Source organism: Balaenoptera borealis, assembly GCF_965194805.1.
Source record: "Balaenoptera borealis genome assembly, chromosome: 1".
Classification (NCBI taxonomy): Eukaryota; Metazoa; Chordata; class Mammalia; order Artiodactyla; family Balaenopteridae; genus Balaenoptera; species Balaenoptera borealis.
The window spans coordinates 83393331-83405395 of NC_138860.1; the positions used below are offsets into that span (position 1 = coordinate 83393331).

Genomic DNA, 12065 nt, shown 5'->3' on the forward strand with positions numbered 1-12065 from the left:
TTGTTTAAGGTTTCCTTTGCTGTGCAAAAGCTTTTAAGTTTCATTAGGTCCCATTTTTTTCTTTTTGTTTTTATTTCCATTCCTGTAGGAGCTGGGTCAAAAAGGATCTTGCTGTGATTTATGTCATAGAGTGTTCTCCCTATGTTTTCCTCTAAGAGTTTGATAGTGTCTGGCCTTACATTTAGGTCCTTAATCCATTTTGAGTTTATTTTTGTGTGTGGTGTTAGGGAGTGTTCTAATTTCATACTTTTACATGTACCTGTCCAGTTTTCCCAGCACCACTTGTTGAAGAGGCTGTCTTTTCTCCACTGTATATGCTTGCCTCCTTTATCAAAGATAAGGTGACCATATGTGCGTGGGTTTATCTCTGGGCTTTCTATCCTGTTCCATTGATCTATATTTCTGTTTTTGTGCCAGTACCATACTGTCTTGATTTCTGTAGCTTTGTAGTATAGTCTGAAGTCAGGGAGCCTGATTCCTCCAGCTCCATTTTTCATTCTCAAGATTGCTTTGGCTATTCGGGGTCTTTTGTGTTTCCATACAAATTGTGAAATTTTTTGTCCTAGTTCTGTGAAAAATGCCAGTGGTAGTTTGATAGGGAGTGCATTGAATCTGTAGATTGCTTTGGGTAGTAGAGTCATTTTCACAATGTTGATTCTTCCAATCCAAGAACATGGTATATCTCTCCATCTATTTGTATCATCTTTAATTTCTTTCATCAGTGTCCTATAATTTTCTGCATACAGGTCTTTTGTCTCCTTAGGTAGGTTTATTCCTAGATATTTTATTCTTTTTGTTGCAATGGTAAACGGGAGTGTTTTCTTAATTTCACTTTCAGATTTTTCATCATTAGTATATAGGACTGCAAGAGATTTCTGTGTATTAATTTTGTATCCTGCTACTTTACCAAATTCATTGATTAGCTCTAGGAGTTTTCTAGTGGCAGTTTTAGGATTCTCTATGTATAGTATCATGTCATCTGCAAACAGTGACAGCTTTACTTCTTCTTTTCCGATTTGGATTCCTTTTATTTCTTTGTCTTCTCTGATTGCTGTGGCTAACACTTCCAAAACTATGTTGAATAATAGTGGTGAGAGTGGGCAACCTTGTCTTGTTCCTGATCTTAGTGGAAATGGTTTCAGTTTTTCACCATTGAGGACAATGTTGGCTGTGGGTTTGTCATATATGGCCTTTATTATGTTGAGGAAAGTTCCCTCTATGCCTACTTTCTGCAGGGCTTTTATCAAAAATGGGTGTTGAATTTTGTGGAAAGCTTTCTCTGCATCTATTGAGATGATCATATGGTTTTTCTCCTTCAATTCGTTAATATGGTGTATCATGTTGATTGATTTGTGTATATTGAAGAATCCTTGCATCCCTGGAATAAACCCCACTTGATCATGGTGTATGATCCTTTTAATGTGCTGTTGGATTCTGTTTGCTAGTATTTTTTTAAAAACATCTTTATTGGAGTATAATTGCTTTACAATGGTGTGTTAGTTTCTGCTTTATAACAAAGTGAATCAGTTATACATATACATTGGTTCCCATATCTCTTTCCTCTTGCATCCCCCTCCCTATCCCACCCCTCTAGGTGGTCACAAAGCACTGAGCTGATCTCCCTGGCTATGTGGCTGCTTCCCAGTAGCTTTGTATTTTACATTTGGTAGTGTATATAAGTCCATGCCACTCTCTCACCCTGTCACATCTTACCCCTCCCCCTCCCCATATCCTCAAGTCCATTCTCTAGTAGGTCTGTGTCTTTATTCCCGTCTTGCCACTAGGTTCTTCATGACCTTTTTTTCCCCCTTAGATTCTATATATATGTGTTAGCATACTGTATTTGTTTTTCTCTTTCTGACTTACTTCACTCTGTATGACAGACTCTAACTCCATCCACCTCACTACAAATACCTCCATTTCATTTAATTTTATGGCTGAGTAATATTCCATTGTATATATGTGTCACATCTGAATGGATAAAGAGTCCATTCATCCTATGATGGACACTTAGGTTGCTTCAGTGTCCTGGCTATTGTAAATAGTGTTTGCTAGTATTTTGTTGAGGATTTTTGCATCTAGGTTCATCAGTGATATTGGCCTGTAGTTTTCTTTCTTTGTGACATCTTTGTCTGGTTTTGGTATCAGGGTGATGGTGGCCTCGTAGAATGAGTTTGGGAGTGTTCTTCCCTCTGTTATATTTTGGAAGAGTTTGAGAAGGATAGGTGTTAGCTCTTCTCTAAATGTTTGATTGAATTCGCCTGTGAATCCATCTGGTCCTGGGCTTTTGTTTGTTGGAAGATTTTTAATCACAGTTTCAATTTCAGTGCTTGTGATTGGTCTGTTCATATTTTCTATTTCTTCCTGGTTCAATCTCGGCAGTTGTGCATTTCTAAGAATTTGTCCATTTCTTCCAGGTTGTCCATTTTATTGGCATAGAGTTGCTTGTAGTAATCGCTCACGATCGTTTGTATTTCTGCAGTGTCAGTTGTTACTTCTCCTTTTTCATTTCTAATTCTGTTGATTTGAGTCTTCTCCTTTTTTTTTCTTGATGAGTCTGGCTAATGGTTTATCAATTTTGTTTATCTTCTCAATGAACCCGCTTTTAGTTTTATTGATCTTTGCTATCATTTCCTTCATTTCTTTTTCATTTATTTCTGATCTGATCTTTACGATTTCTTTCCTTCTGCTAACTGGGGTTTTTCTGTTCTTCTTTCTCTAATTGGCTTAGGTGCAAGGTTAGGTTGTTTATTTGAGATGTTTCCTGTTTCTTGAGGTAGGATTGTATTGCTATAAACTTCCCTCTTAGAACTGCTTTTGCTGCATCCCACACATTTTGCGTCCTCGTGTCTCCATTGTCATTTGTTTCTAGGTATTTTTTGATTTCCCCTTTGATTTCTTCAGTGATCACTTGGTTATTAAGTAGTGTATTGTATAGCCTCCACGTGTTTGTATTTTTTACAGATCTTTTCCTGTAATTGATATCTGGTCTCATAGCATTGTGATCAGAAAAGGTACTTGATACGATTTCAATTTTCTTAAATTTACCAAGGCTTGATTTGTGACCCAAGATATGATCTATCCTGGAGAATGTTCCAGGAGCACTTGAGAAAAATGTGTATTCTGTTGTTTTGGGGTGGAATGTCCTATAAATATCAATTAAGTCCATCTTGTTTAATGTATCATTTAAAGCTTGTGTTTCCTTTTTTATTTTCATTTTGGATGATCTGTCCATTGGTGAAAGTGGGGTGTTAACGTCCCCTACTATGATTGTGTTTCTGTCGATTTCCCCTTTTATGGCTGTTGGTATTTGCCTTATGTATTGAGGTGCTCCTATGTTGAGTGCATAAATATTTACAATTGTTACATCTTCTTGGATTGATCCATTGATCATTATGTAGTGTCCTTCTTTGTCTCTTGTGATAGTCTTTATTTTAAAGTCTATTTTGTCTGATATGAGAATTGCTACTCCAGCTTTCTTTTGATTTCCATTTGCATGGAATATCTTTTTCCATCCCCTCACTTTCAGTGTGTATGTGTCCCTAGGTCTGAAGTGGGTCTCTTTTAGACAGCATATATGTGGGTATTGTTTTTGTATCCATTCAGCCAGTCTATGTCTTTTGTTTGGAGCATTTAATGCATTTACATTTAAGGTAATTATCAATATGTTTGTTCCTATTCCCATTTTCTTAAATGTTTTGGGTTTGTTATTGTAGGTATTTTCCTTCTCTTGTGTTTCCTGCCTAGAGAAGTTCCTTTAGCATTTGTTGTAAAGCTGGTTTGGTGATGCTGAATTCTCTTAGCTTTTGCTTGTCTGTAAAGGTTCTAATTTCTCCATGAAATTTGAATGAGATCCTTGCTGGATAGAGTAATCTTGGTTGTAGGTTTTTCTCCTTCATCACTTTAAATATGTCCTGCCAGTCACTTCAGGCTTGCAGGGTTTCTGCTGAAAGATCAGCTGTTAACCTTATGGGGATTCCCTTGTGTGTTATTTGTTGTTTTTCCCTTGCTGCTTTTAATATGTTTTCTTTATATTTAATTTTTGATAGTTTGATTAATATGTGTCTTTTCATGTTTCTTCTTAGATTTATCCTGTATGGGACTCTCTGTGCTTCCTGGACTTGATTAACTATTTCCTTTCCCATATTAGGGAAGTTTTCAACTGTAATCTCTTCAAATATTTTCTCAGTCCCTTTCTTTTTCTCTTCTTCTTCTGGGACCCCTATAATTCGAATGTTGGTGTGTTTAATATTGTCCCAGAGGTCTCTGAGACTGTCCTCAGTTCTTTTCATACTTTTTTCTTTATTCTGCTCTGCAGTAGTTATTTCCACTATTTTATCTTCCAGGTCACTTATCCGTTCTTCTGCCTCAGTTATTCTGCTATTGATCCCGTCTAGAGTATTTTTAATTTCATTTATTGTGTTGTTCATCATTGCTTGTTTCCTCTTTAGTTCTTGTAGGTCTTTGTTAAATTTTTCTTGCATTTTGTCTATTGTATTTCCAAGATTTTGGATCATCTTTATTATTATTAATCTGAATTCTTTTTTCAGGTAGACTGACTATTTCCTCTTCATTTATTAGGTCTGGTGGGTTTTTACCTTGCTCCTTCATCTGCTGTGTGTTTTTCTGTCTTCTCATTTTGCTAATCTTACTGTGTTTGGGGTCTCCTTTTCGCAGGGTGCAGGTTCATAATTCCCGTTGTTTTTGGTGTCTGTCCCCAGTGGCTAAGGTTGGTTCAGTGAGTTGTGTAGGCTTCCTGGTGGAGAGGAGTAGTACCTGTGTTCTGGTGGATGAGGTTGGATCTTGTCTTTATGATGGGCAGGTCCACATCTGGTGGTATGTTTTGGGGTGTCTCTGGACTTATTATGATTTTAGGCAGCCTCTCTGCTAATGGATGGGGTTGTGTTTCTGTCTTGCTAGTTGTTTGGCATAGGGTGCCCAGGACTGTAGCTTGCTGGTCGTTGAGTGAAGCTGGGTCTTGGTGTTGAGATGGAGATCTCTGGGAGATTTTCACCATTTGGTATTACGTGGAGCTGGGAGGTGTCTTGTGGACCAGTGTCCTGAAGTTGGCTCTCCCACCTCAGAGGCACAGCCCTGATGCCTGGCTGGAACACTAAGAGCTTTTCATCCACACGGCTCAGATTAAAAGGGAGAAAAAATAGAAAAAAAGAAAAATGAGGATAAAATAAAATAAAATAAAATAAAGTAAGATATAATAAAACAAAGTTATTAAAATAAAAAGTAGATATGGGAACATGTGTATATGTATAACTGATTCACTTTGTTATAAAGTAGAAACTAATACACCATTGTAGAGCAATTGTGCTCCAATGAAGATGTTAAAAAAAAATCTTAAGCTGGGACAAGGAAAGTGGTATGGACATATATACACTACCAAATTTAAAATAGATAGCTAGTGGGAAGCAGCCGCATAGCACAGGGAGATTAGCTCGGTGCTTTGTGACCACCTAGAAGGGTGGGATAAGGAGGATGGGAGGGAGGTAGATGTAATAGGGAAGAGATATGGGGATATATGTATATGTATAACTGATTCACTTTGTTATAAAGCAGAAACTAACACACCATTGTAAAGCAATTATACTCCAATAAAGATGTTAAAAAAATAATTATTAAGAAAAAAATTTTTTTAAGTAAAAAAACAAAAACGGATGGACAGAACCCTAGGACAAATGGTGAAAGCAAAGCTATACAGACAAAATCTCACCGAGAAGCATACACATACACACTCACTAAAAGAGGAAAAGGGGAAAAAATAATATATCTTGCTCCCAAAGTCCACCTCCTCAATTTGGGATGATTCGTTGTCTATTCAGGTATTCCACAGATGCAGGGTACATGAAGTTGATTGTGGAGCTTTAATCCACTGCTTCTGAGGCTGCTGGGAGAAATTTCCCTTTCTCTTCTTTGTTTGCACAGCTCCCAGGGCTCAGCTTTGGATTTGGACCCGCCTCTGCGTTTATGTCGCCTGAGGGTATTTGTTCTTTGCTCAGACAGGACAGGGTTAAAGGAGCAGCTGCCTTGGGGGCTCTGGCTCACTCAGGCCGGGGGGAGAGAGGGGTACGGAGTGCGGGGCGAGCTTGGGGTGGCAGAGGCTGGCGTGAAGTTGCACCAGCCTGAGGCGCACCGTGCGTTCTCCTGGGGAAGTTGTCCCTGGATCACTGGACCCTGGCAGTGGCGGGCTGCACCGGCTCCCGGGAGGTGGGGTGTGGATAGTGACCTGTGCTCGCACACAGGTTTTTTGGTGGTGGCAACAGCAGCTTTAGCATCTCATGCCCATCTCTGGGGTGCACGCTGATTGCCGCCGCTCGCGCCCGTCTCTGGAGCTCCTTTAAGCAATGCTCTTAATCCCGTCTCCTCGAGCACCAGGAAACAAAGAGGGAAGAAAAAGTCTCTTGCCTCTTCGGCAGGTCCAGACTTTTTCCCGGACTCCCTCCCGGCTAGCTGTGGCACACTAACCCCTTCAGGCTGTGTTCACGCAGCCAACCCCAGTCCTCTCCCTGCCATCCGACCGCAGCCCGAGCCTCAGCTCCCAGCCGCCGCCCGCCCTGGCGGGTGAGCAGACAACCCTCTCGGGCTGGTGAGTGCTGGTCGGCACCACTCCTCTGTGCGGGAATCTCTCCGTTTTGCCCCCCGCACCCCTGTGGCTGCACTCTCCTCCGTGGTTCCGAAGCTTCCCCCCTCCGCCACCCGCAGTCTCTTCCTGCGAAGGGGCTTCCTAGTGTGTGGAAACCTTTCCTCCTTCACAGCTCCCTCCCACTGGTGCAGGTCCCATCCCTATTCTTTTGTCTCTGTTTTTTCTTTTGCCCTACCCAGGTATGTGTGGAGTTTCTTGCCTTTTGGTTAGTCTGAGGTCTTCTGCCAGCGTTCAGTGGGTGTTCTATAGGAGCAGTTCCACGTGTAGATGTATTTCTGATATATCTGTGGGGAAGAAGGTGATCTCCGCGTCTTACTCTTCCGCCATCTTCTCTCTCGCAGGTGGATTCTTAACCACTGTGCCACCAGGGAAGTCGCCCCACTATGTTTTTAACATGAGATTCTGAAACCTCTTTTTACCACTCCACACTCCCTGGCTCGAATCCAAGGATTATCTTAGCTCTTTTTTCTCAATGTCTCTGCCTAAAATTCACTGTTTGTTGCATTCTGTGATTGTCTTTTTCAATCAGGGTGTGGCCACCCCTTAATATCCAAGGTAAATGCTGTCTATTCTTAAGAAATTGAGTTTGATGCTCCTGACCAGTCCTGACCTGTTGGGCTAACCCCAGATCCTGTCTTAGAGTAGAAAGCTCTGCCTCTGTGAAAGTTCCTTCCTTGTTTTTTCAAAGGCCTGGCCAGTGGGTCTTTGTGGTTGAAGTAGGGGTGTGTCTGGGGTGGTAATAAGAGTGGGAAAGTCAATTTGGTCTCAGAGACACTTGGTGCCTTGAACTCTGGTCCAAGACATTCATCTTGGCATTCATTCACTGCTGAATCATGAGGGACTTTTGGTTCAAATTGTGATATATCATGTCTAAGGTGTTGAAAGATATTTCTGACAATGAAGTGCAGGATGGTTTGGAGGATGGAGTGGTGGAGTGTAAGTTGATCTAAGCTGTTCAAAGAAATTATAAAAATCTCCAAGTCTGAAGAAGGCAGTGGTGGTGGGAGAAAGAGGGTACCAATGAGAGAAACATCATCAGAGAGGCAAATTTATGGCATCTGGTTAGTGGAAAGTTAAGAAGAAAATTAAGAACTCAGAGGACTCCCAGGTGCTATTGTTAATGGGCACTGAGGAAACAGAACAGGTTTGTGTTAGAAGAAGATGAGTTTGAGTCTAAGAATTTTGTGTTTTCAGTGAAGCATCCTGAATGGTTATTGGAAAGATGTATCTTTGTGTTTCTGGGCAGACCTGAGATCTTGACTTCACTTCAGCCCAACACATGTTTACTGAGTGGATGAGAGTGAGCTGGTCCAGAGAGAGGACTGGGGGAGAGAAGAGAAAAGGTAATGAGGAGGATGGGGTATCCCAATGCAGGGTTTATTTGGTATTCACAGTGGATAAAGAATGTCATAAAACCCAAATGAACCTAAATGAAAGGTGATGGTAACCAGAACTGAACCCCCTGCCCCTGGGATAATTGGTGTTAGATCCATTGTCTTGGTGCAGCCCAATCCTCTCATTTTCTTCCTTCCGTCATTTTATTCAAGAGCACTATGTCTTCAAAGCTGTTGTCTTGGTGCAGCCCAATCCTCTCATTTCTGATCAGATCAGAAACCAATGAAAAAGAAATGAAGGAAACAATAGCAAAGATCAGTAAAACTAAAAGCTGGTTCTTTGAGAAGATAAACAAAATTGATAAGCCATTAGCAACACTCATCAAGAAAAAAAGGGAGAAGACTCAGATCAACAGAATTAGAAATGAAAAAAGAGAGGTAACACCTACATGGCAGAAATACAAATGATCATGAGAGATTACTACAGGCAACTATATGCCAATAAAATGGACAACCTGGAAGAAATAGACACATTCTTAGAAAAACACAGCCTTCCGAGACTGAACTAGGAAGAAATAGGAAATATAAACAGACCAAACACAAGCACTGAAATTGAAACTGTGATTAAAAGTCTTCCAACAAAAAAAAGCCCAGGACCAGATGGCTTCACTGGCGAATTCTATCAAACATTTAGAGAAGAGCTAACACCTTTCTTTCTCAAACTCTTCCAAAACATAGCAGAGGGAGGAACACTCCCAAACTCATTCTACGAGGCCACCATCACCCTGATACCAAAACCAGGCAAAGATGTCACAAAAAAAGAAAACTACAGACCAATATCACTGATGAACATGCAAAAATCCTCAACAAAATACTAGCAAACAGAATCCAACAGCACATTAAAAGAATCATACATCATGATCAAGTGGTGTCTATCCCAGGAATGCAAGGATTCTTCAATACATGAAAATCAATAACTGTGAGAAACCATATTAACAAACTGAAGGAGAAAAATCATATGATCATCTCAATAGATGCAGAAAAAACTTTCAACAAAATTCAACAGCCATTTATGATATAAACGCCCCAGAAAGTGGGCACAGATGGAACATACCTCAACATAATAAATGCCATATATGACAAACCCACAGCCAACATCGTTCTCAATGTTGAAAAATTGAAACCATTTCCACTAAGATCAGGAACAAGACAAGGTTGCCCACTCTCAGTACTGTTATTCAACATAGTTTTGGAAGTTTTAGCCACAGCAATCAGAGAAGAAAAAGAAATAAAAGGAATCCAAATTAGAAAAGAAGAAGTAAAACTGTCACTGTTTGCAGATGACATGATACTATACATAGAGAATCCTAAAGATGCTACCAGAAAACTACTAGAGCTAATCAATGAATTTGGTAAAGTAGCAGGATACAAAATTAATACACAGAAATCTCTTGCATTCCTATACACTAATGATGAAAAACCTGAAAGAGAAATTAAGGACACACTCCCATTTACCACTGCAACAAAATAATAAAATACCTAGGAATAAACCTACTTAAGGAGAGAGAAGCCCTGTATGCAGAAGACTATAAGACACTGTTGAAAGAAATTAAAGATGATACAAACAGATGGAGAGATATACCATGTTCTTGGATTGGAAGAATCAACATTGTGAAAATGACTATACCACCCAAAGCAATCTACAGATTCAATGCAATCTCTATCAAACTACCAATGGCAGTTTTCACAGAAGTAGAACAAAAAATTTCACAATTTGTATGGAAACACATAAGACCCCGAATAGCCAAAGCAATCTTGAGAAAGAAAAACGGATCTGGAGGAATCAGTCTCCCTGTCTTCAGACGATACTACAAAGCTACAGTAATCAAGACAGTATGGTACTGGCACAAAAACAGAAATATAGATCAATGGAACAGGGTAGAAAGCCCAGAGATAAACCCACGCACATATGGTCACCTTATCTTTGTTAAAGGAGGCAAGAATACACAATGGAGAAAAGACAGTTTCTTCAATAAATGGCGCTGGGAAAACTGGACAGCTACACGTAACAGAATGAAATTAAAACACTCCCTAACACCATACACAAAAATAAATTCAAAATGAATTAAGACCTGAATGTAAGGCCAGACACTATAAAACTCTTAGAGGAAAGCATAGGGAGAACACTCTATGACATAAATCACAGCAAGATCCTTTTTGACCCACCTCCTAGAGAAAGGGAAATAAAAACAAAAATAAACAAATTGGACCTAATGAAACTTAAAAGCTTTTGCACAGCAAAGGAAACCATAAGCAGGATGAAAAGGCAACCCTCAGAATGGGGGAAATATTTGCAAATGAAGCAATGGACAAAGGATTAATCTCCAAAATATACAAGCAGCTCATGCCGGTCAGTATCAAAAAACAAACAAACAAACAAACAACCCAATCCAAAAATGGGCAGAAGACCTAAATTGACATTTCTCCAAAGAAGATATACAGATTGCCAGCAAACACATGAAAGGATGCTCAACATCACTAATCATTACAGAAATGCAAAGCAAAACTACAATGAGGTATCACCTCACACCGGTCAGAATGGCCATCATCAAAAAATCTACAAACAATAAATGCTGGAGAGGGTGTGGAGAAAAGGGAACCCTCTTGCACTGTTGGTGGGAATGTGAATTGATACAGCCACTATGGAGACCAGTATGGAGGTTCCTCAAAAAACTAAAAATAGAAATACCATACGACCCAGCAATCCCACTACTGGGCATATGCCCTGACAAAACCATAATTCAAAAAGAGTCATGTACCACAATGTTCATTGCAGCACTATTTACAATAGTCAGGATAGGGAAACAACCTAAGTGTATATTAACCAATGAATGGATAAAGAAGATGTGACACATATATATAATGGAATACTACTCAGCCAGAAAAAGAAATGTAACTGAGTTATTTGCAGTGAGGTGGATGGACCTAGAGACTGTTATACAGAGTGAAGTAAGTCAGAAAGAGAAAAACAAATACCGTATGCTAACACATATATATGGAATGTAGAAAAAGAAAAAAAAGGTTCTGAAGAACCTAGGGGCAGGACAGGAATAAAGACACACATGTAGAGAATGGACTTGAGGACACGGGGAGGGGGAAGGGCAAGCTGGGATGAAGTGAGAGAGTAGCACTGACATATAAATACTACCAAATGTAAAATAGGTAGCTACTGGGAAGCAACCACATAGCACAGGGAGATCAGCTCAGTGCTTTGTGACCACCTAGAGGGGTGGGATAGGGAGGGTGGGAGGGAGACACAAGAGGGAGGGGATATGTTGATATACGTATACATATAGCTGATTCACGTTGTTATACAGCAGCAACTAACACAACAATGTAAAGCAATTATACTCCAATGAAGATGTTAAAAAAAATAAGCAGTTCTCTGGTTCTTGTTTTCATAAACAATCTTATTTCAATAATCAGAAGGTGTATTTCCTGGAAGATTATATTTCCTTCTGTTTCCCACTTGGGACCAGAAAGGAGAGCATCTTCCTCTATTTGCTATTTGGAGTGTCTCCTCTTCCTCACTCACCTGACTGCCTCTGGTTTTGGGGGGAGGGCCTGCAAAGGGAGAAGAGAAGAGGGGCAGGAAGGTTCTTACCTGACTGATACTGTTCTGCACTGACATAGGGGTTCTCTGGGTTTGGCAGGTGGTTAAAGCTGACCTCTTCTGTGGTGGGAAACTTGAATATGTTCTTCAGCCCTTTCTGCCCCTCACCTTGTTGGGGTTTTGATTGCAGCATTCTTCAATATTGGCAAACATACCTGCGACCTGCTCCTGCAGCCCCTGGGCATTGGGCAGTTCTCCAGATTCTCTCTGATGGGATTTTACCTGCAGGTAGCCCTCTTGTATGGGATTTTACACAGCCTAGAGATCCAGCTCTTCCTCTGTGGCCCGTGTGAAACACTCACAATCCTCCCCTTTCATTGTGCATCAATTACCATTGGTGATTTTCTCCTGATGTTTATGTAGTTTTGCTTGTTTATTATGAATTAAGTGAGGGGAAATTCCA

General features: G+C 40.2%; 2 protein-coding genes across 7 annotated transcripts in view; one reads left to right on the forward strand and one right to left on the reverse strand.

Annotated features, from left to right (window-relative positions):
• Positions 1 to 12065, reverse strand: part of LELP1 (late cornified envelope like proline rich 1) — a 207743-nt gene that overhangs the window by 12150 nt on the left and 183528 nt on the right. The gene's annotated exons all lie outside the window — the stretch shown is intronic.
• LOC309628785 (uncharacterized protein) overlaps positions 4804 to 12065 on the forward strand; it is a 59152-nt gene continuing 51890 nt past the window's right edge. Inside the window, exon 1 of the mRNA XM_082392173.1 lies at positions 4804 to 5834. The gene's annotated coding sequence lies outside the window, so the exon portion shown is untranslated. The remainder of the gene's footprint in view (positions 5835 to 12065) is intronic.